The sequence below is a fragment of the Lissotriton vulgaris genome, chromosome 8 (assembly GCF_964263255.1).
Source record: "Lissotriton vulgaris chromosome 8, aLisVul1.2, whole genome shotgun sequence".
Lineage (NCBI taxonomy): Eukaryota > Metazoa > Chordata > Amphibia > Caudata > Salamandridae > Lissotriton > Lissotriton vulgaris.
The window spans coordinates 1,449,695,891-1,449,716,570 of NC_141696.1; positions in this window are offsets into that span (position 1 = coordinate 1,449,695,891).

Sequence of the window (20,680 nt, forward strand, 5' to 3'; positions counted from 1 at the left end):
ATGTCACTTTTTTGATGTTCCGGGGGTGCAATGTGCATATTTATAAGGCCACATTAAGCCACTTACAAAGTTTTTTATGGCCTTATAAATATGTGCCCTTTCACCTAGATAAATGCATGAAAGGAGCATTCATGGGTGTTGGTGGGGGCGTTCCCAGCAACATCCATGGCTTCTTAACACTGCTCCAGATTTACGAGAAATCGTAAGTCTGAGGCTGCACCAAAAATGTATGCCTCCACAGGGGAGGCTTAAGGGAGGCACAACAAGGAGAAATATCTTTATTTCTCCTCGTGTTTCCCCGTTCTGTGTGTACTGCATTCTCTGCCTCTTGTGAGTGTTTTTATGCTGAAAGGCTTCCCTTCCTGCACAAAAATAATCATCCCTGCAACGCAGGCACCCTAGGCACCATCGTCCAAAGGTGCCTGTGTTGGCGCGCGGCAGCCTTTTGTGCACCAGCGCAGGGAAAAAGGGCTGGAATGCACCGTATCTCATAGATACAGCACATTCCTGCCCTTTTCTTTTGCCGTTGGGCCGCACAGCAGCAAGGCCTGCTGCGTTACCCTATGGCAAAAAAACATTAATGATGCCCTTAATTTACTTATAAGTCTCTAGTGCAGAGGTACTGCATGTGCCCAGGGCCAGTAAATTAAATGCTACTAGTGAGTCTGCAGCACTAATTTTTTCACCTACTCCAGTAACCCTCGAAAACATGTCTCAGGTCTGCCACTGTAGCCTGTGTGTGTAGTTTTAAACTGTCATTTGAACTGGCAAGATGAACCTTTTGAAAGGCCCAAGCCTCCCTTCTTAATAAATATATAAGTCACCCACATGGGAGACCCTACACTGCCCAAATGGCAGGGTGAAGTATATTTAAAAGGTTGGACAAGTACTTTAAACCTCTTACATGTCCTGGTAGCGAAAATCTCTTAAATTCATTTTACAATACTGTGAGGCATATCTCTCCGGTAGGATAACATTGGGTTGCCTTATCACATTTAATTTGTGATAACTTTGAATTGGGAGTAGGTGGGAATGTAGAGTTTGATGTCTAAATAATTGTACTTTGAAGCCCTCTTTAGTGGTAAAGTCAGATTTTAAATCACAATTCTGAAAATTCCACTTTTTCTTGTCCCCACCATTTGGTGTCGCCGCCTGTATCCTGGTAAATATGACTAAATATAGCTGTCAGTTGGTCTTTGTGTATTGCTCCCATACAGTAAGACTAAGGGGAATAAGGTGGTACTAGGACTGGCCATCTCAGACTTGATGAGTAGAAGGAGCTGTCACTTACCACCTTTGCACATCACAAAGGGTTTGATTTTAAACTATTATGACCCAGACAAACTGGGGCCTGGGCAGTGAGGTAGGACATTCCAAACACCTCTCGGGGTGGAAACCTTCATAACCTTCTCCTTCTTCAAAGTGGGCAGCAGGTAAACATATTGGACCCTTAGACCCAACTCTTCAGTCCAACTCCCGCCCCTTGGAAGACTCTGAAGGACTGCTGTGCTGCTCTCTCAGAAGGACTGCTACTCTATTGCTTTGCTGACTTAATGAAGGACTGGACCTGCATCTTGAGCCCAGGACCACCAAAGTGATCACAAGAGTCAGCTGGCTGACTTCCTGATCAGAAGCCCTGTGGCAGAACAGCCAGCACAGCACCTCTCTCTTCAGGTCCACTATGGAACCACCTCTGCACGGCATATCCCCAATACAGGATTTACAGGATCCCCAATACAGGATTTTTGACCGCATCCGCAGACTCCTTGGAACCACTGCTGTATGATGCATCCTCATGCAGGCCTTTGCATCACAAGCCCTCCGTCGAGGGCATCCTCAATGACAACACAGGACTCTGCATTGCAATCCCCACAACCTCTTTGGAGGAGGCCAGTGTGCAACGCACCTTCAGCGCAGGGCTTCGTATCCAAAGCCTCTCATCAATGGCATCTTCAATGATGACCCAGGACCTTGTATTGCAACTTCACAGCTCCGCGGAACCACCACTTCCTAACGCAACCTTGAGGCAGGATCACACAATGCTAGGCAACCAGGATTTAAGGTACTCTTGTTTTGCGGGCCATACTTGGTAAATGTATCTGGCCTGTGCTCTATCGGGGTTGGCCTGGACTTGTGACTTTGTCCTGGCCCAGTGCGACCAGATATCCACAGTTAGCACTTTGGGCTTTCTAGGCACTATTTTTAATTAGATATTTAAAAAATTGCATATCTCCAGTTCTACTGATTGTACGTTTGCTTCGGTCTTAAATAACTTATTTAATTGTACTCTATTATTCTAAGTTGTTATGGGATTTTTCTTGTGTTGTGATTTCACTTTAATACTGTTTGAAGTGCTGCATAAATACTTTACACATTGCCTCTAAGTTAATCATGACTGCTTTCGTGCCCAGTTACCAGTGGGCTAAGCAGAAGTTAATTTGGAGTTTGTTGTGCATCACCCTTACAGGAATTGTGGTTGCCGCTTGAGTAGGGCTCTCCCTCCTCCCCAACCTGTAACCCAAATACTCATCAAGTTAGGTGATGAAGTCAGAAGAAAATAGAAATTAGTAATAGCAAGTCTCTTTGTAAGGCTAACACAGAGACATGCACAAACGCCCATTTCCTAAGTCCCCCTTTGGTCAGGGCTGTAAAGCGGATGAGCCTAGAAATTGCCACTTTCTCTAAGTACTAATTCAATTGGGCCCATACCGGACTGTATGCTTCAGGTAAAGGTCCAAAGCAGTATATCAGCAGTTAACTAACCTGAAGACCACAAACACCTTCTCGCCACTCCTGTGATATATGCAAATTCCAGTCTCCTTTTGTTTCATAGATGTGTGTCTTAGGACAAAGGAATCGCAACCAACTAGACAGATATCAAGTGGAATATTTTCTCAAAAACTTCCTGGGATTCTAGGCTTTCTGGAAGCTTGCATTGTTTCAAAAGTAAGATTTGCAGCCAGGTCATCAACTTTGGGCAGTTTCAGAAGAGACCATAAGGGCATAGCCGTATTTGTGTCTCATACATCTTTCAATCAGTACTCACTCAAACGACTGTAAATGAAACTATGTTTTTTTGTTTCACTTTGAAGGTAAAACATTAATATGTGAAACATATACAATCAAGGCTTTTCCTCGCTTACGTCACTTGTAGGGTTCATAAAAGGACTTCTGTTTGCCCTGTGTTTTTCTGTTTTATGGCGTTAGCCCAATTAACCACCGGGAAAGACAGGGCCTATGATTTCTGAAGAATACTTTTAGGACATGGTTTAAGGCTTCATTAACAGCTGCAAACTTTCCAGATACTTCTCCAATTACAAGAACAGCCATTGGGCTTTCTTGAAACATGGATGAGGGCTGAATGGTCCTGAATTATATTCATATTATAACCTCTACAATTTCAATCTGCCTCATCCTCTGCAGTGACATCACAGGCCACTGGACAGAACGTTGGCACCCCACCTACTCACCTAGAACTTACTGACCAAGTATCCTGGATGGCTTGCTCAACCAATCATCAACTTCAGCGGGGCATCACCACACCGTGTACACTCTGGAAGCAGCCTTTCTGGGAACCGGGTATCCTGTTTACACTCAAAATACACTGTTTGTCATGATTGGTTGATTTAGAACACTACACAGTAGATAAACAATGGAGAACAAAAAGGATCAACATCCTCCTACAAATATTAGTGCCTCCACGAAGAAAGTTGGTGGCCAGTAGATTATGGTGATCTTTCATAAAAGAACAATTTAAACACACTATGAACAAAACTAATAGGCAAAGATTACTGTGTCTAGCACTAGAAATCAAAGTGCTCCAGGAAACCTAAATGTTATTTCCAATTAGATTTGGAGAGTGCCTTTAAAGTTGGATATTGCAAAACTCCAGATCAGAGAAACTGAACAGGTCTAGGTACTGCTAAAGAAAGACTGATTCACACATTGGAATATATAGCCCCATATGCAAGGGCTATACACAACAATTATGCTGGATACCTTCAGGCTAACTGATCGAACTACCACATGATCCAGAAATATGTTGGTGTTTGGAACTGTGAGGTATGGTGTTGTGATTTCCTCCCTGCACTTTCGTGTCCACCCATAATGGGCTTTGGGTTAGGCTTTCCAATTTAGTGCTATATCGGTGTACTGACCTCCATGCCCATGGTCAATATTCTAAACTTACCTTTTATTTCAGATCCATGGCAAAATGTGTGAGAAGTACAATGATTTTTCTGTCAAAGACTACCTTTCTCTGAAGCCTTTACCTTGTGAATTATCCCTAAACTGAATTCCCGCTTTCTGGAAAATGTTCAAGACTTGGTGTCCATTGCAGACATATGTTGGGTTTTGTGGCAGCCATCCAGCTTTATCCTGGGAATCATGCGCTTGGCGCCAGTGTCAAATGTTTACAGTGGCTCTTTTCTGTCCAGAGGTTTGGGGAAAACCATGCTGTCCAGAGACATCTAGCTAAGCTGAAAAATTGTTTCAGCGGGATTGGACGGTCTATAGTTGCTTTAATAGTAGAATGAAAACCGGCCAGGCATTCCTCGGCATTGTCTGAATCAAGATTCTGCGGGATAGGAAAGATATCTTCAAATTGCTCCAGCGTGAGTTTGTGCCACTGTTTGCGCTACCTAGGTGAGTTAGAGCGGGAGATATGGGGTGTCCCAGGGCCCTTAATGTGAAACTCTATTAGTGAGTGGTCTATGCAGGTTAGTGGAGAAGTAGCTCCACGGATGATATTGGGGGAATTAGTAAGGATAATATCCAGCGTATTCCCAGCTATATGGGTGGGGCCATTGTTGATCTTAATGTTAAGTCAGCCAGGAAAGTAGAAGTATCTTAGTTTGTGGTGTTCTCACTATCAGCATTGAAATCACCTAGGAGACGTTTCTAGTAGAAATAACTTGCAGAGAGATGAGTTCCATGAGTTGGAGTGAGAAGTTAGACATGGGACCCGTAGGCCGGTAGACCAGGGCACCTATCCAGCTATGTCGGGAAAGCAGATCAATTCTAAAAAACAAGATTTCCAGTGTGTCATTGTTAAGTTGGTAGATGTAGTCTTTATGGTTTATATCTATACCCCCCCCTGCTTTAAATGATCTATCCAACCTTTGGATCCGATAACCCTCCGGGAGAGCCACTGCAGTCGCCGTAATAGAGCTGGGTTTTATCCAGGTTTCAGTTAAAAACCCGATATCAGGGAGTTTAGGTGAGAACAGATCCCATATTTCAGTTGTGTGTTTAGGTAGAGATCTAACATTGCCTAGTAGGCAATTCCAGCCTTGGATTTCCGATGTGGTCAAGGGGGCGAAGTCAGTCTGGTCGGGCTGTCGACTTTTACCACTGCTCAGGTCATACATCATGCTGTTAGTAGGAAAGTGTTCCTGTTTTTATACTCTGAAAACGGCATGATCTACATGTCAAGGGACCCTCCATAGGTCCTACATGACATGGTGTTTTGCAGATGTATGCACTTATCTGAAGTGGCTTGCCAGATCTTGAGGAGTTCTTGCTTCGTGTATCTCCCTGAGTCCCCTATTTCACTACTTGGGTCTGATGCTGGACATCCAGGGGTCCTGGCAACGCCCAGGTGCGGACGGGTGCGGACGGGCGCAGACGAGCTCGCCTTAGGTGCACCTACCGCCACCAGCGGCGCGTCAGCTGCGCGTCGTCCCAGGCATCAGTTTTTATAGGTGAGGTTAGCAGCTAGAATGCTGACCTCCGTTCCGATCCGCCCGGAAACCGGAAGTGCCAGAAAGGCCCCTCCCGCTACGTGCCGACTCCCTCCACTCAAGCGGGTAAAACCCTGAGTTAGCCCGGGGAGAAATGCGCCCTCATAAGCAGAGATGTGCAGTGCAGTGCAGTGCTGGTAACACTCAGGTAATCTGGTGCGATATTGTGCAATTTAAAAGCCAGAAAAACAAACCTACTCTGCGAGTTCCGACCACACCTGGTTTTATCTTTCTGGGGGGTTCCTTATCAGATTTTTGGTTTATTTATAACACATTTGATGCAAATTTGAGCTTTTAGCTGTCATGTACGAAGCATGGCTAAGTGAATGTCCTCCTAATATTTTTTTAACTTTTCTTAAACCAGCCAGATGGGCATCATCACTTGTCTTGCTGGTTTGGTTTGCACACATTTGTTTATCTGTGGAATTAGCCTCCAGTTGGTTAATAAAGACTCCATTATCGCCATCTTCTGCCATGTTGGCTTCATGTGATAGTCACTGTCCACCCGACATTGCTGTCTTATTTTTGTATTGTGCCTTGCTTGGCAACTTCTTTTTTTACTATTTGTTGCAATTATAGGTTTTCATAATAAGCCATTACCCTCTCTGTGAAACAGGTCCTTCAAGTGGAATGTAGTCTTTAAAATTAGGTACTACATAAAAATACTAAGTACATATAGAAATTATACTATATTATACATCATCATTAGTTATTTAAATGCGTTTAGTATTCTGCTGCATATTGGTTTAAATAAATTGAGAATTGGAGGGAATAGTGTTTTCATGAAAGCTCCCATTACATGCATGCCGTTCATTAGAGAATAATTCCACATTTAGAAAACTATGCATGTCGTTATAATGCTTCTGGATAGTATTTAACAAATATAAAACCTAATTGTTTTAAGTGAAATAGAAAATTAAATGAGAGATACAAATCAAACAAAGAGTGCTCAGAATGGTTTGATGATGCCTTGAGATGCACAGGCGGCAGACAAAGATGTTTTTCTCTGTTTTAGTATCCGCCTCAAATTATGTATGTAGATTAGGTGATTAATGTCAGCTGGCATAATAGATTACTTAAATGGTGTAGTCTGTTATTGTACATAATTGGCTAAATAATGATTAATTGAGTCAGTGATGTACACGCAGGCGGCAAGGAATCCTATATGCATTGAGTCCATGGCGCCACTCCAGAAGCGATGGACAGATTGGAAGGGATGCAGGGCTTAGAGATGTTACTTGATGGAGACAATGGATCTTTGCAAGTGGTCCTTTGCCTTCCATGCCTGGTACAAACCTGCCCTCAGGTGCGTCCAAAATTAGATTGAATGTCAGAGGCTAGTGAAATGAGAAGCATCTCAAAAAGATGTGGGAAGGTAGGGTGGGAGGAGTTTCAATCCCATACCGTGAGCAAAGAAAAACATATCTTACATCAGAAGCAGATTAAGCTAAAATAAACTACACTCTTTGGAACCCGAGCCCTAATCCCATCCAGGTATTGGACTTCACATAATGTCCATGTGCTTAAAAATGTAGGGGCTCATTTACAAGGCCATTATGTCCCTTTTCCCATGTTAAAAATGACGCAAAAGTGGTGCAAGAGGCTTGTAAATAAGCCTCTTATTATGTCAAATGCAATGCTGTTGTAAATATGCAAATTCCAATCTTACAGATAGATTCATCAAGCCGAAATCGGCTCGCAAAGGCCCAGATTCTGAAAATCGGGCCCTTTGCGAGCGCTATTTTTTATTTTGGGATTCATCATCCCAAATGCAAAAATCGCAAATCTAGAAATCGCTAAATTGCGATTAATTGCATTTAAGGAATCTCAATTTGAGATTCCTTAAATGCAATACATGAACCATTTAAAAATTGCGATTTCGCAATCTGGGGTCGCTATTTACTGCGAAGTCTAACTACGTGGTAAATTGCAAAAACTTGGAAAAATGCTCTAAAGTGCATTTTTGAAAGTTTCATGTTGCGCACACACGTGCCCTAAGGGCATGTGTGTGCGCAACATATGTGCACACATCAATTTCAGGGGTGCAACAGGGTGTCCTTTGGACACCCATGCACCCTTGAAATCGCAATCTCAATTTGCGAATCGCTAATTGCAATTAGCAAATTGAGAATGTCTTCCCATTCATTCCTATGGGCCTCAAGGCCCATAGGAATGAATGGGGAGATATTCCTTAATTGCGACTCGCAATTTGCGAGTCGCAATTAAGGAATTATTAGAAATCGCTATTTTTGAAGTGATTACTTGATGAATAGCATTTTGCTATTCCTTAATAGCGAATTCGTATTTTTCGCTATTAAGGAATCGCAAAATGTGTTCTTGATGAATCTGGGGGATAGTTGTGTTATTCAAATTTGTAAATCGTGTGAATTCCCACCTGATCTATCTGATATTTTGTCATCTTCCTATCTCCACCCTCTAAGGTCCAGTACTCCCCAGTTAGGGTAACACAATGTAGATTGCAAAACATATATGGGCTTATTTACAAGTCTGTTGCGCCGCCAGTGCGCCACATTTGCCCATTTTAAAAGTGACGCAAAGGCTGCGGAAGATGGCCACCTCTCCCGCCACCATGAGCGACAATTTTTCCATTCCCAGGACATGCCATAGTCTATGCAACCACCCTGTGGTGGAGGGGAGTGTGGTGGTGCGCCAATGAATACGTATATTTTGTACAGCAGACCCCAGTGCTATCGCAATTTGCCTCCCTCTACGAGACTTCAGAGGATACATCAGTCCGTTGGGTAAGCCCAACAGGACATATGCTGGGAAGCGGGCCCATTCAATCTCAAAGTTGGAGTCAATCATGTCTAAGACCTCTTTCCAGTAAGGGGATAGCATCGGGCATTCCCATAAAACATGAGTGATGGTGCCCAATTGCCCGCATGCTCACCAGCAGGTGGCGTCGATGTTGCGATTCATCTCATGTAATCTTTGAGGCGTGTAATACTAGTATGTGGACACTTTTGTAAATGTTTCCGTAAGCCCAGTGTGAGATGCGGAGTGTCGGGCCCTATATGCAATGCTGTCCCATTCTTTACGGCTTAAGGATCTCCCCAGTTCTCTTTCCCATCGTTCCCTACCCGGGTTATAGAGGTCAAAAGAGGAGGGCTGCAAGAATTTGTACAAGTCCGAAATGAGTTTTTTGTCTGAGGTGCGTGTTATAAGCCATTTCTCATATGGAAGGAGCGTCCGATCTGCCGACTCCCGTGTCTGTGGCTGCAGCGCCCAGTGGCGCACCTGCATATAGCGCAACCTTTCTACCTCCGGCAGCCGGTATTCTTTCCTGAACTCTGGGAACGGAATTATGCCCTCCGGGCCATATAGATGAAAAAGTGCTCTGCATCCTGCAGCCTGCCAGCGTGCAAAATCCCCCGGTTCCGTGCCAGGGTGAAACTCTGGGTTATCGATCAAAGGCGTGAACGGAGAGGGGAAGGTGGTAAGTGTGTGAGTCAAGTTTGTGGCATCCCACACCCTCATGGGAACCCGTGTGATATAAGATGCATATAAATTGGGAGGGCGATCTGTCCGCCGCAAAAAGGGCACTTCCTGCAGGGTTCGGCCCGCCACTGCCTGGTCCTGAAAAAGCCAGTGTTTGTCGGTCTCTCATTTGCTCCATTCTACCAGATACCTTAGCTGGGCTGCCTGAAAATATTTACGGAGGTCCGGTATTCCTAGTCCCCCCGCCTCAGGTGCCGGGTAGCTAAGGTCCTCTTGAGTCTAGGTTTACGACCCTGCCATATGAAGCGCGCAATGTCCGTCTGAGTCTGCAGCAGCCATCCTTTCGGGGGCTGCAGCGGCAGGGCACGAAACAGGTAGAGCGCCTGCGGTAAGATAGTCATTTTCACCGCGGCAATTCTGCCTAGCCAGGACAATGTGTCCTTGCTCCAGCGGCCCAGTTCCTCCTTAATTTTAGAACCTAGGGCAGTGTAGTTCGCAGTCACCATAGCGGGTAGTGTGGGTGCCAGAAGAATGCCCAGGTAGGGCACCAGATCTTTTGACCAGTGCATAGGAAACCGCCTCTGCAAGTCAGTCCTGGTGGCCATGGTGAGTGAGACGTCAAGGGCCGCCGATTTCCCCATATTCATCTTAAAGCCCGCTATGGCAGCAAAGGCTTCCATCTCATCGATGCATGCCGGGAGCGCCCTCCCCGGATCCTCTAATGTCAGAATGATATCATCTGCGTACAGAGTGACAGTGTGGGTGTACTCCCCCATCTTAATTCCCAGCGCATTCGGATTCTGACGTATTCTTTGGGCCAGGGGTTCCATATAGAGTGCGAATAGGAGGGGGGATAACGGACACCCCTGTCTGGTACCCCTTTCTATCGCGAATTGATGGGAGCTGCAGCCATTAACCCGTTTAGTATTCTGCTGCATATTGGTTTAAATAATACTCCCCAGTTAGGGTAACACAATGTAGATTGCAAAACATATATGGGCTTATTTACAAGTCTGTTGCGCCGCCAGTGCGCCACATTTGCCCATTTTAAAAGTGACGCAAAGGCTGCGGAAGATGCTTGTAAAATAAGCCCCACAGATTTTAAAAATGCATCCATGGTGAAATTCGCTCTGTGTTATTTTGTGATCTGTGGTTACATAATTTACTCAGGCCAATGTTGCAGGGTCAGCACATTTCGGAATTAACTACTCAAAAGTTGCTTTAGTCAGCATACATTCATACACCTTCACATATCTGGGTCACTGGTCCCCTCTGTGCGTTTAGTCAAACCCAGAATATCCTGGGTTCGAGCTGTTCATGCTTGCATTGTGTGTTGCCCTGCGTAGCACATCTAAATCCTGAGTTCTGAAAAAGAACTGGTGAGTTTATTCACACCGGGCAGGATTCCTCTAAGAGATCTATCAAAATATACCTAAACTTTTAGTTCGAGTATAGAAATAAAATATAGACGTAGAGTCCAAAAACACTGAAAACAGGGAAGTCTATTAAGACATTATTTTAAGCAAAACAAAACCATATCCTTTAGGTTTAAAGCATTTTATTGAGCATTCACAAAAGGAAAAGAAAAACAGACACAAAGGAGCAAAACGTCCGATACAATCATATAATAGCGCACCAGCGCGTTAGGGTCCTGTAAAGAGTAGTGTACATTCAGATACAATGGCTGGTGCGTATGCTACCACGAGGCGCTCCCAAGTGAACAAACCCCCCCAACTCCCCCTCCTCCCCGAATCCAACCATGCCCCCTCCCTCCAGCCCCGCCCAGTGCCTCAGAACAACACCCGCCCTCCTCCCTCAAACCGCTCCTCCCTCCCCAGTGCCCTCTCGTCTAGGCTCGCTGGCCATCCGAGTCTGCTAATGTAGTCAACCTCAACAGGCGGAGATATCTGGGGCATGTAAGCTCTGTAAATTCCCCTACAAGCAATGAGTGAAACGGTTGCCATAGTTCATTAAATTGCTCCACCTCTCCCGCCACCATGAGCGACAATTTTTCCATTCCCAGGACATGCCATAGTCTATGCAACCACCCTGTGGTGGAGGGGAGTGTGGTGGTGCGCCAATGAATACGTATATTTTGTACAGCAGAACCCAGTGCTATCGCAATTTGCCTCCCTCTACGAGACTTCAGAGGATACATCAGTCCGTTGGGTAAGCCCAACAGGACATATGCTGGGAAGCGGGCCCATTCAATCTCAAAGTTGGAGTCAATCATGTCTAAGACCTCTTTCCAGTAAGGGGATAGCATTGGGCATTCCCATAAAACATGAGTGATGGTGCCCAATTGCCCGCATGCTCACCAGCAGGTGGCGTCGATGTTGCGATTCATCTCATGTAATCTTTGAGGCGTGTAATACTAGTATGTGGACACTTTTGTAAATGTTTCCGTAAGCCCAGTGTGATATGCGGAGTGTCGGGCCCTATATGCAATGCTGTCCCATTCTTTACGGCTTAAGGATCTCCCCAGTTCTCTTTCCCATCGTTCCCTACCCGGGTTATAGAGGTCAAAAGAGGAGGGCTGCAAGAATTTGTACAAGTCCGAAATGAGTTTTTTGTCTGAGGTGCGTGTTATAAGCCATTTCTCATAGGAAGGAGCGTCCGATCTGCCGACTCCCGTGTCTGTGGCTGCAGCGCCCAGTGGCGCACCTGCATATAGCGCAACCTTTCTACCTCCGGCAGCCGGTATTCTTTCCTGAACTCTGGGAACGGAATTATGCCCTCCGGGCCATATAGATGAAAAAGTGCTCTGCATCCTGCAGCCTGCCAGCGTGCAAAAGCCCCCGGTTCCGTGCCAGGGTGAAACTCTGGGTTATCGATCAAAGGCGTGAACGGAGAGGGGAAGGTGGTAAGTGTGTGAGTCAAGTTCGTGGCATCCCACACCCTCATGAGAACCCGTGTGATATAAGATGCATATAAATTGGGAGGGCGATCTGTCCGCCGCAAAAAGGGCACTTCCTGCAGGGTTCGGCCCGCCACTGCCTGGTCCTGAAAAAGCCAGTGTTTGTCGGTCTCTCATTTGCTCCATTCTACCAGATACCTTAGCTGGGCTGCCTGAAAATATTTACGGAGGTCCGGTATTCCTAGTCCCCCCGCCTCAGGTGCCGGGTAGCTAAGGTCCTCTTGAGTCTAGGTTTACGACCCTGCCATATGAAGCGCGCAATGTCCGCCTGAGTCTGCAGCAGCCATCCTTTCGGGGGCTGCAGCGGCAGGGCACGAAACAGGTAGAGCGCCTGCGGAAAGATAGTCATTTTCACCGCGGCAATTCTGCCTAGCCAGGACAATGTGTCCTTGCTCCAGCGGCCCAGTTCCTCCTTAATTTTAGAACCTAGGGCAGTGTAGTTCGCAGTCACCATAGCGGGTAGTGTGGGTGCCAGAAGAATGCCCAGGTAGGGCACCAGATCTTTTGACCAGTGCATAGGAAACCGCCTCTGCAAGTCAGTCCTGGTGGCCATGGTGAGTGAGACGTCAAGGGCCGCCGATTTCCCCATATTCATCTTAAAGCCCGCTATGGCAGCAAAGGCTTCCATCTCATCGATGCATGCCGGGAGCGCCCTCCCCGGATCCTCTAATGTCAGAATGATATCATCTGCGTACAGAGTGACAGTGTGGGTGTACTCCCCCATCTTAATTCCCAGCGCATTCGGATTCTGACGTATTCTTTGGGCCAGGGGTTCCATATAGAGTGCGAATAGGAGGGGGGATAACGGACACCCCTGTCTGGTACCCCTTTCTATCGCGAATTGATGGGAGCTGCAGCCATTAACCCGTTTAGTATTCTGCTGCATATTGGTTTAAATAATACTCCCCAGTTAGGGTAACACAATGTAGATTGCAAAACATATATGGGCTTATTTACAAGTCTGTTGCGCCGCCAGTGCGCCACATTTGCCCATTTTAAAAGTGACGCAAAGGCTGCGGAAGATGCTTGTAAAATAAGCCCCACAGATTTTAAAAATGCATCCATGGTGAAATTCGCTCTGTGATATTTTGTGATCTGTGGTTACATAATTTACTCAGGCCAATGTTGCAGGGTCAGCACATTTCGGAATTAACTACTCAAAAGTTGCTTTAGTCAGCATACATTCATACACCTTCACATATCTGGGTCACTGGTCCCCTCTGTGCGTTTAGTCAAACCCAGAATATCCTGGGTTCGAGCTGTTCATGCTTGCATTGTGTGTTGCCCTGCGTAGCACATCTAAATCCTGAGTTCTGAAAAAGAACTGGTGAGTTTATTCACACCGGGCAGGATTCCTCTAAGAGATCTATCAAAATATACCTAAACTTTTAGTTCGAGTATAGAAATAAAATATAGACGTAGAGTCCAAAAACACTGAAAACAGGGAAGTCTATTAAGACATTATTTTAAGCAAAACAAAACCATATCCTTTAGGTTTAAAGCATTTTATTGAGCATTCACAAAAGGAAAAGAAAAACAGACACAAAGGAGCAAAACGTCCGATACAATCATATAATAGCGCACCAGCGCGTTAGGGTCCTGTAAAGAGTAGTGTACATTCAGATACAATGGCTGGTGCGTATGCTACCACGAGGCGCTCCCAAGTGAACAAACCCCCCCAACTCCCCCTCCTCCCCGAATCCAACCATGCCCCCTCCCTCCAGCCCCGTCCAGTGCCTCAGAACAACACCCGCCCTCCTCCCTCAAACCGCTCCTCCCTCCCCAGTGCCCTCTCGTCTAGGCTCGCTGGCCATCCGAGTCTGCTAATGTAGTCAACCTCAACAGGCGGAGATATCTGGGGCATGTAAGCTCTGTAAATTCCCCTACAAGCAATGAGTGAAACGGTTGCCATAGTTCATTAAATTGCTCCACCTCTCCCGCCACCATGAGCGACAATTTTTCCATTCCCAGGACATGCCATAGTCTATGCAACCACCCTGTGGTGGAGGGGAGTGTGGTGGTGCGCCAATGAATAAGTATATTTTGTACAGCAGAACCCAGTGCTAACGCAATTTGCCTCCCTCTACGAGACTTCAGAGGATACATCAGTCCGTTGGGTAAGCCCAACAGGACATATGCTGGGAAGCGGGGCCATTCAATCTCAAAGTTGGAGTCAATCATGTCTAAGACCTCTTTCCAGTAAGGGGATAGCATCGGGCATTCCCATAAAACATGAGTGATGGTGCCCAATTGCCTGCATGCTCACCAGCAGGTGGCGTCAAAGTTGCGATTCATCTCATGTAATCTTTGAGGCGTGTAATACTAGTATGTGGACACTTTTGTAAATGTTTCCGTAAGCCCAGTGTGATATGCGGAGTGTCGGGCCCTATATGCAATGCTGTCCCATTCTTTACGGCTTAAGGATCTCCCCAGTTCTCTTTCCCATCGTTCCCTACCCGGGCTATAGAGGTCAAAAGAGGAGGGCTGCAAGAATTTGTACAAGTCCGAAATGAGTTTTTTGTCTGAGGTGCGTGTTATAAGCCATTTCTCATATGGAAGGAGCTTCCGATCGGCCGACTCCCGTGTCTGTGGCTGCAGCGCCCAGTGGCGCACCTGCATATAGCGCAACCTTTCTACCTCCGGCAGCCGGTATTCTTTCCTGAACTCTGGGAACGGAATTATGCCCTCCGGGCCATATAGATGAAAAAGTGCTCTGCATCCTGCAGCCTGCCAGCGTGCAAAAGCCCCCGGTTCCGTGCCAGGGTGAAACTCTGGGTTATCGATCAAAGGCGTGAACGGAGAGGGGAAGGTGGTAAGTGTGTGAGTCAAGTTTGTGGCATCCCACACCCTCATGGGAACCCGTGTGATATAAGATGCATATCAATTGGGAGGGCGATCTGTCCGCCGCAAAAAGGGCACTTCCTGCAGGGTTCGGCCCGCCACTGCCTGGTCCTGAAAAAGCCAGTGTTTGTCGGTCTCCCATTTGCTCCACTCTACCAGATACCTTAGCTGGGCTGCCTGAAAATATTTACGGAGGTCCGGTATTCCTAGTCCCCCGCCTCAGGTGCCAGGGTAGCTAAGGTCCTCTTGAGTCTAGGTTTACGACCCTGCCATATGAAGCGCGCAATGTTCGCCTGAGTCTGCAGCAGCCATCCTTTCGGGGGCTGCAGCGGCAGGGCACGAAACAGGTAGAGCGCCTGCGGTAAGATAGTCATTTTCACCGCGGCAATTCTGCCTAGCCAGGACAATGTGTCCTTGCTCCAGCGGCCCAGTTCCTCCTTAATTTTAGAACCTAGGGCAGTGTAGTTCGCAGTCACCATAGCGGGTAGTGTGGGTGCCAGAAGAATGCCCAGGTAGGGCACCAGATCTTTTGACCAGTGCATGGGAAACCGCCTCTGCAAGTCAGTCCTGGTGGCCATGGTGAGTGAGACGTCAAGGGCCGCCGATTTCCCCATATTCATCTTAAAGCCCGCTATGGCAGCAAAGGCTTCCATCTCATCGATGCATGCAGGGAGCGCCCTCCCCGGATCCTCTAATGTCAGAATGATATCATCTGCATACAGACTGACAGTGTGGGTGTACTCCCCCATCTTAATTCCCAGCGCATTCGGATTCTGACGTATTCTTTGGGCCAGGGGTTCCATATAGAGTGCGAATAGGAGGGGGGATAATGGACACCCCTGTCTGGTACCCCTTTCTATCGCGAATTGATGGGAGCTGCAGCCATTAACCCGTACCACTGCCGATGGAAATTTGTAGCAGTTAAACACCAGAGTGCGAAATTTCTCGCCAATACCTACTTTCGCCAGAACTTTCTCTAGATATGGCCAGTGCACCCTGTCGAAGCTTTCTCCGCGTCGACTGCTAGTAACATCCTTGCCACGGGTATCCTGGAGGCTTTCTACAGTACATGGACCACCCTCTTGGTGTTGTCCACCGTTTGCCTCCCCGGAACGAATCCGGCTTTATCCGATTCCACTAGGCCCGGAAGGTGAAGCGCCAGACGGGCCGCCAGGATTCCAGAATACAACTTAAGGTCAATATTCAAGAGATAGATTGGCCTGTAGGATCCACATTGCGTCCGGTCCTTCCCCGGTTTAGGAATAACCGAGACCGTTGCCCTAAGCAGATCCGGAGGGATAGCTCCAGGAACGGAGAAGGAATTAAATAGGCGCGTGAGGATCGGGGCCAACGTAGGGCAGAAAGTTTTATAGAAGAGGGAAGTATAACCATCAGGGCCCGGGGCCTTCCCATGTTTAAGCCTGGAGATGGCTGTGATTACTTCCTCCACCTGAATGTCCCTTTCGAGATATTCTGCTTGCTCCGGAGTGAGGGAGGGAAGGTCAACCGAGGCCAGGTAGCCCTCCTCTGCTTGTGAAGACGGGGGTTCGCCCTTGTAGAGGTCAGCATAAAATTGGCGGAAGCCTTCAGCTATTTGGTCGTCTTACGTTACTGACCCCCCCAGAGGGTGTTGATAGCTCCTTCACTAAGTGCTTCTGATGTGCTTCCCTAAGTTTGTGTGCCAGGAGTTTCCCGCACCTGTCCCCACCTATAAAATATGCATGCTTCAGGCGCAATGCAGCATATTCCGCCCTGTCCATATCCAAGGCTGCCAAAAGCTTCCTCGCTGCCTTAAGCTGCTTCCAGATTCTGGGAGCCCCCGTTCTCTGGTGAACCTGTTCCAGTTCTTGCACCTTGCCTGTGAGTTCCTCACGCTTCCGTTGACGCTCCCGATTCTCAGCGGAGGAGATGCCAATAAATTCCCCTTGGAGCACCACTTTCAATGCCGCCCATTGCGTTGCTAGGAAAGTGTCACCGTTATCATTGTGCTCCTGGTATTCCCGAATTGAGTCTTGAATATGCTTTACCACCGTCTGTCGGTGCAGCAAGGTATCCCCGAGGCGCCACACCCCACGCCTCGGTGATATCGATGGCAATTGAAACGTTCCTATAACCGGGGCGTGGTCAGATAGAGAGAAAACCCCTATCGTTGACGCTATGGCTAAGTCGCGGACCGGTTTGGAGACCAAGAGATGGTCGAGGCGGGCGTAGGTCTTTTGGGCGTGTGAATAATAGGAATAATCCCGAGTGGTGGGGTGTAAGCAACGCCAAAGGTCATGGAGATCCGAGTCCTCCAGTTGGCGTTTGCCTGTCTGCGATATCTCCCCAGTCTGCGGGCGCCGTTGCACCGACCTATCCAAGGAAGAGTCGAAGACCATATTCAGATCCCCCCCCTATGATGACGTGTCTATCTGGTGTGGCGGTGATATCCACCACAACCGAGTGTAGGAATCGTTCTTGGTGTTCATTGGGGCTATACATCGATCCAATAGTGAAGATCAGTCCCCCGTACTTGACCCTATAAGCCAGGAGTCTACCCTTCTGCTCAGCAAACTTATGGAGGATCTCTCCCTTAAACTTTTTGGATACCAAAATTGCGACCCCAGCGGTCTTAGTGGTATTGCAGGAGAAGAGTTGCGTGGGAAACTTATGGGAGCGCATCCTCTGGCAGTCTCTGGCTAGGAGATGAGTCTCCTGTAGGAGACAAATGTCTGCGTGGGTATTCTCCAATAAGGAAAGAACCGCCCTTCTCTTGACAGGATTATTTAATCCCTTCACATTAAGGGTAACTACTGTGAAAGCCGTCATCTGTGTGGGTAAAACCAAGGTAGACGCAGTGTGTCACGGCCTAAGAGAGGTGGGTACGGTGTAAATGATGTATAGAAGCACAGCAAGGCTGTGGTGAGTGGCATAGTTGCACTGGACGGACCCCGTGATTCCCCCCCAAACCCCCCCCACATGCCCTCCAAACTGCCCATCCTCCCCCTTCCCCTCCCACCAACACCCTCCACACCCCAACAAACCCTTCATGCAAGCAACCAAACGACCTCCTCCCACCCCCCCAACAAACCCCTGAAGTTCAAACAAATGTCAGTCCCAGTCATGTCCTCGGGCAAGTCTGTGGTGAGTTACCAATGTGGACGTCCAGCCACTTACCCCCTTCCCCTCTTCCCCCCACACCCCCGCCCTCCAAGACACGAACCTGCTACTCCAGTAAGGCTATGGTGTTCTCCCCCCGGAGTGTCATTATGCTGTAAGAGCCACATCACCATTGGAGGCGTTACTTCTGGCCGCCTCAGAGACTGCATCCGCCATGGTGGCTCTAATGGTGGGCGAGTCCGGCCTTCTGGGGTTGGCTGACCCTCGTCTCCGTGACACCCTCTGCCATCCATCTCTGGGGCCGCGCCTCCGGTTCGGCGTGTTCGTGTCTTCCTCCTCCGCCGTGATCCCCAGAACCTCACAGGTTTCCTGGAGCGATCTAAGTTGATGCATCGTGCCGTTCCATCTAAAGATAAGGCGGAAGGTGTGGCCCCAGGCATAGGGTGTTTCGTGCTCTCTCAGGAAGTCCGTGGCGATCTTGAATGATTTCCGTTTTTGCAAAGTAATGGCGGACAAGTCCTGATACAGTCCCACAGAATGGCCACGGAAAGTGAACGCAGATTGTTTGTGGGCCTCAGCCATGATGCGTTCCTTTAGTGGGAAGTCCAGAAAGAAGGCCAAAATGTCGGGGGGGGGTGCTGATGCACCTCCTGTTGCAATAGGACTAACTCCTCATCGATATGGTGGTTCGTGCCCTCCACCGTGGCCACTCGTTCCCCGATCTCTTCCACTTCTCTGCGTACCTCCTGAACCTCGCCCGCCACTTCCTGTTTCAGTGTCTGAAAATCGTCTCTGAGGGTGCCGAACAGCGACTCAAGGAACGATCTGGTGACCGGTGGTTCCCCTCCACTCGAACTCTGCGATCCTTCGGTCGGGCTTGCTGATAACGGCCCCCTATCTCCTCTTTGCTGGGATCTGCTGTCGGGGAGAGTGCGTTCTCCCCGCTTGGTGCCTCTGCCTGACGCCATCTTGGATTGAGTGTGGGCCAGGTCTCCCTTCCCGCGGCAGACAAGGGACCGGCGATCGTCACCGGCAACTGCACCAAGCACCGTCTGGGGATAGCACCTCTGGGTCCGGCACGCTAGGGTCCAGACGCGGTCGCTATGGCGGGATGCGCACTCCTCCTATAGGCCTCGCCAGTCTCCGCCTGTCGCGGCCTCCACTAGGCCCGGATAGTATCACCTGCGACTGTCCCCTCTTTCTGCCTCCGATCGCTCCCAAAGGGGAAGGCGTTGTGGACTCCTCTAGGAATGTGCAGGACTCTCCAGCCGCCGCTGTCAACAGAGGCCCCTCAGGGCGATTCCGCCATCTCCCACCTCGGCTAGATTCGTCGTGCGTCACAGTGCTAATGGCCGAGAATCTCTCTGGGTCCGACCATACAAGCTGTGGGGCCGCCAAGGACTCCGGTGTTGCTATGAGCCTTGGCGTTCACTGAGTTGTGGAGTCTCGCCACTGGAGGGGCTGGGGAGGGAAGGCTCCGCGCGAGGCCCCGGGCCCGCACCTTTGCTGCTTCGATGCCCTCCCGGTGGGTGGCTAGGCGCGTATTTTGGCCGAGAATCGCTCTGGGTCCGACCATACAAGCTGTGGGGCCGCCAAGGACTCCGGTGTTGCTATGAGCCTTGGCGTTCACTGAGTTGTGGAGTCTCGCCACTGGAGGGGCTGGGGAGGGAAGGCTCCGTGCGAGGCCCCGGGCCCGCACCTTTGCTGCTTCGATGCCCTCCCGGTGGGTGGCTAGGCGCGTATGCCAGGGACTCAAGCGCCTCACTCTGCTGCTCCCACGGGGCCAATTCGATGGTCCCCCTAGGCTCCCTGGACCTCCCGGTCGAGGCGCTGTGATATCTCCTCCGGCTGATCACTCCAAGCGGCAATGGGCGCGGCGTGCGTCCGGCCGACGTGCTCTAGGGTCGGCCTCCTCCTCTTCGCGCTTCCCGGGCCGGACCTTCAACACCGTCCGACGGGCTGTCCGGAGGCTAAACGGAGGCTAGGACTCGACCAGCGTCATCTCTGCAGGTTCCTCCTCCTCTCCCCGTGCCGTTAAGCTCCGGAGGGGGGAGAAGGAGCTATATTTCAGGGCTCGGGCCTAGTCGGGCCGGGGAGCATCGAGAAGAAACGTCCTCTCACTCCGCCATCTTGGCCATGCCCCCAACCATATTCTTTATGTGCAAAGTTGTGTTGCAAATAATTGTAAAACTTTTAAGCGGCACTAGGTGCCAAGATTATGAAGTTAAAAAAACATACAAAGACCCTGATTACAAGTTTAGGGCTAAATTCTGATCCCTCTGTAAACCTGTGTTTGCACAGGCATTGAAATCATGGGTTGTGGAATACCCATTATAACCTCACAGTATTCCTCCGATAGATTCCGGCAGGTCAAACCTGCATACATTTATTGGGTGAAAAAGTGATAATAAAAGGAAAAACAAGCAGAATTCAGTGTGGCAATTATAGATTCCCCATGTAATGCATCAAGCTAAAAAGTCTGAATAGGAGGTATATACCACAGGTGATAAATACCTACCTGTAATGTAAATGGTATTTACTGCGTGCAGTATAGACCTCACCTACTCTGCCTAACTCCAAATCAGGGCCAGAGAGAGGTCATTTATGTGGCTACAAAAAAAAC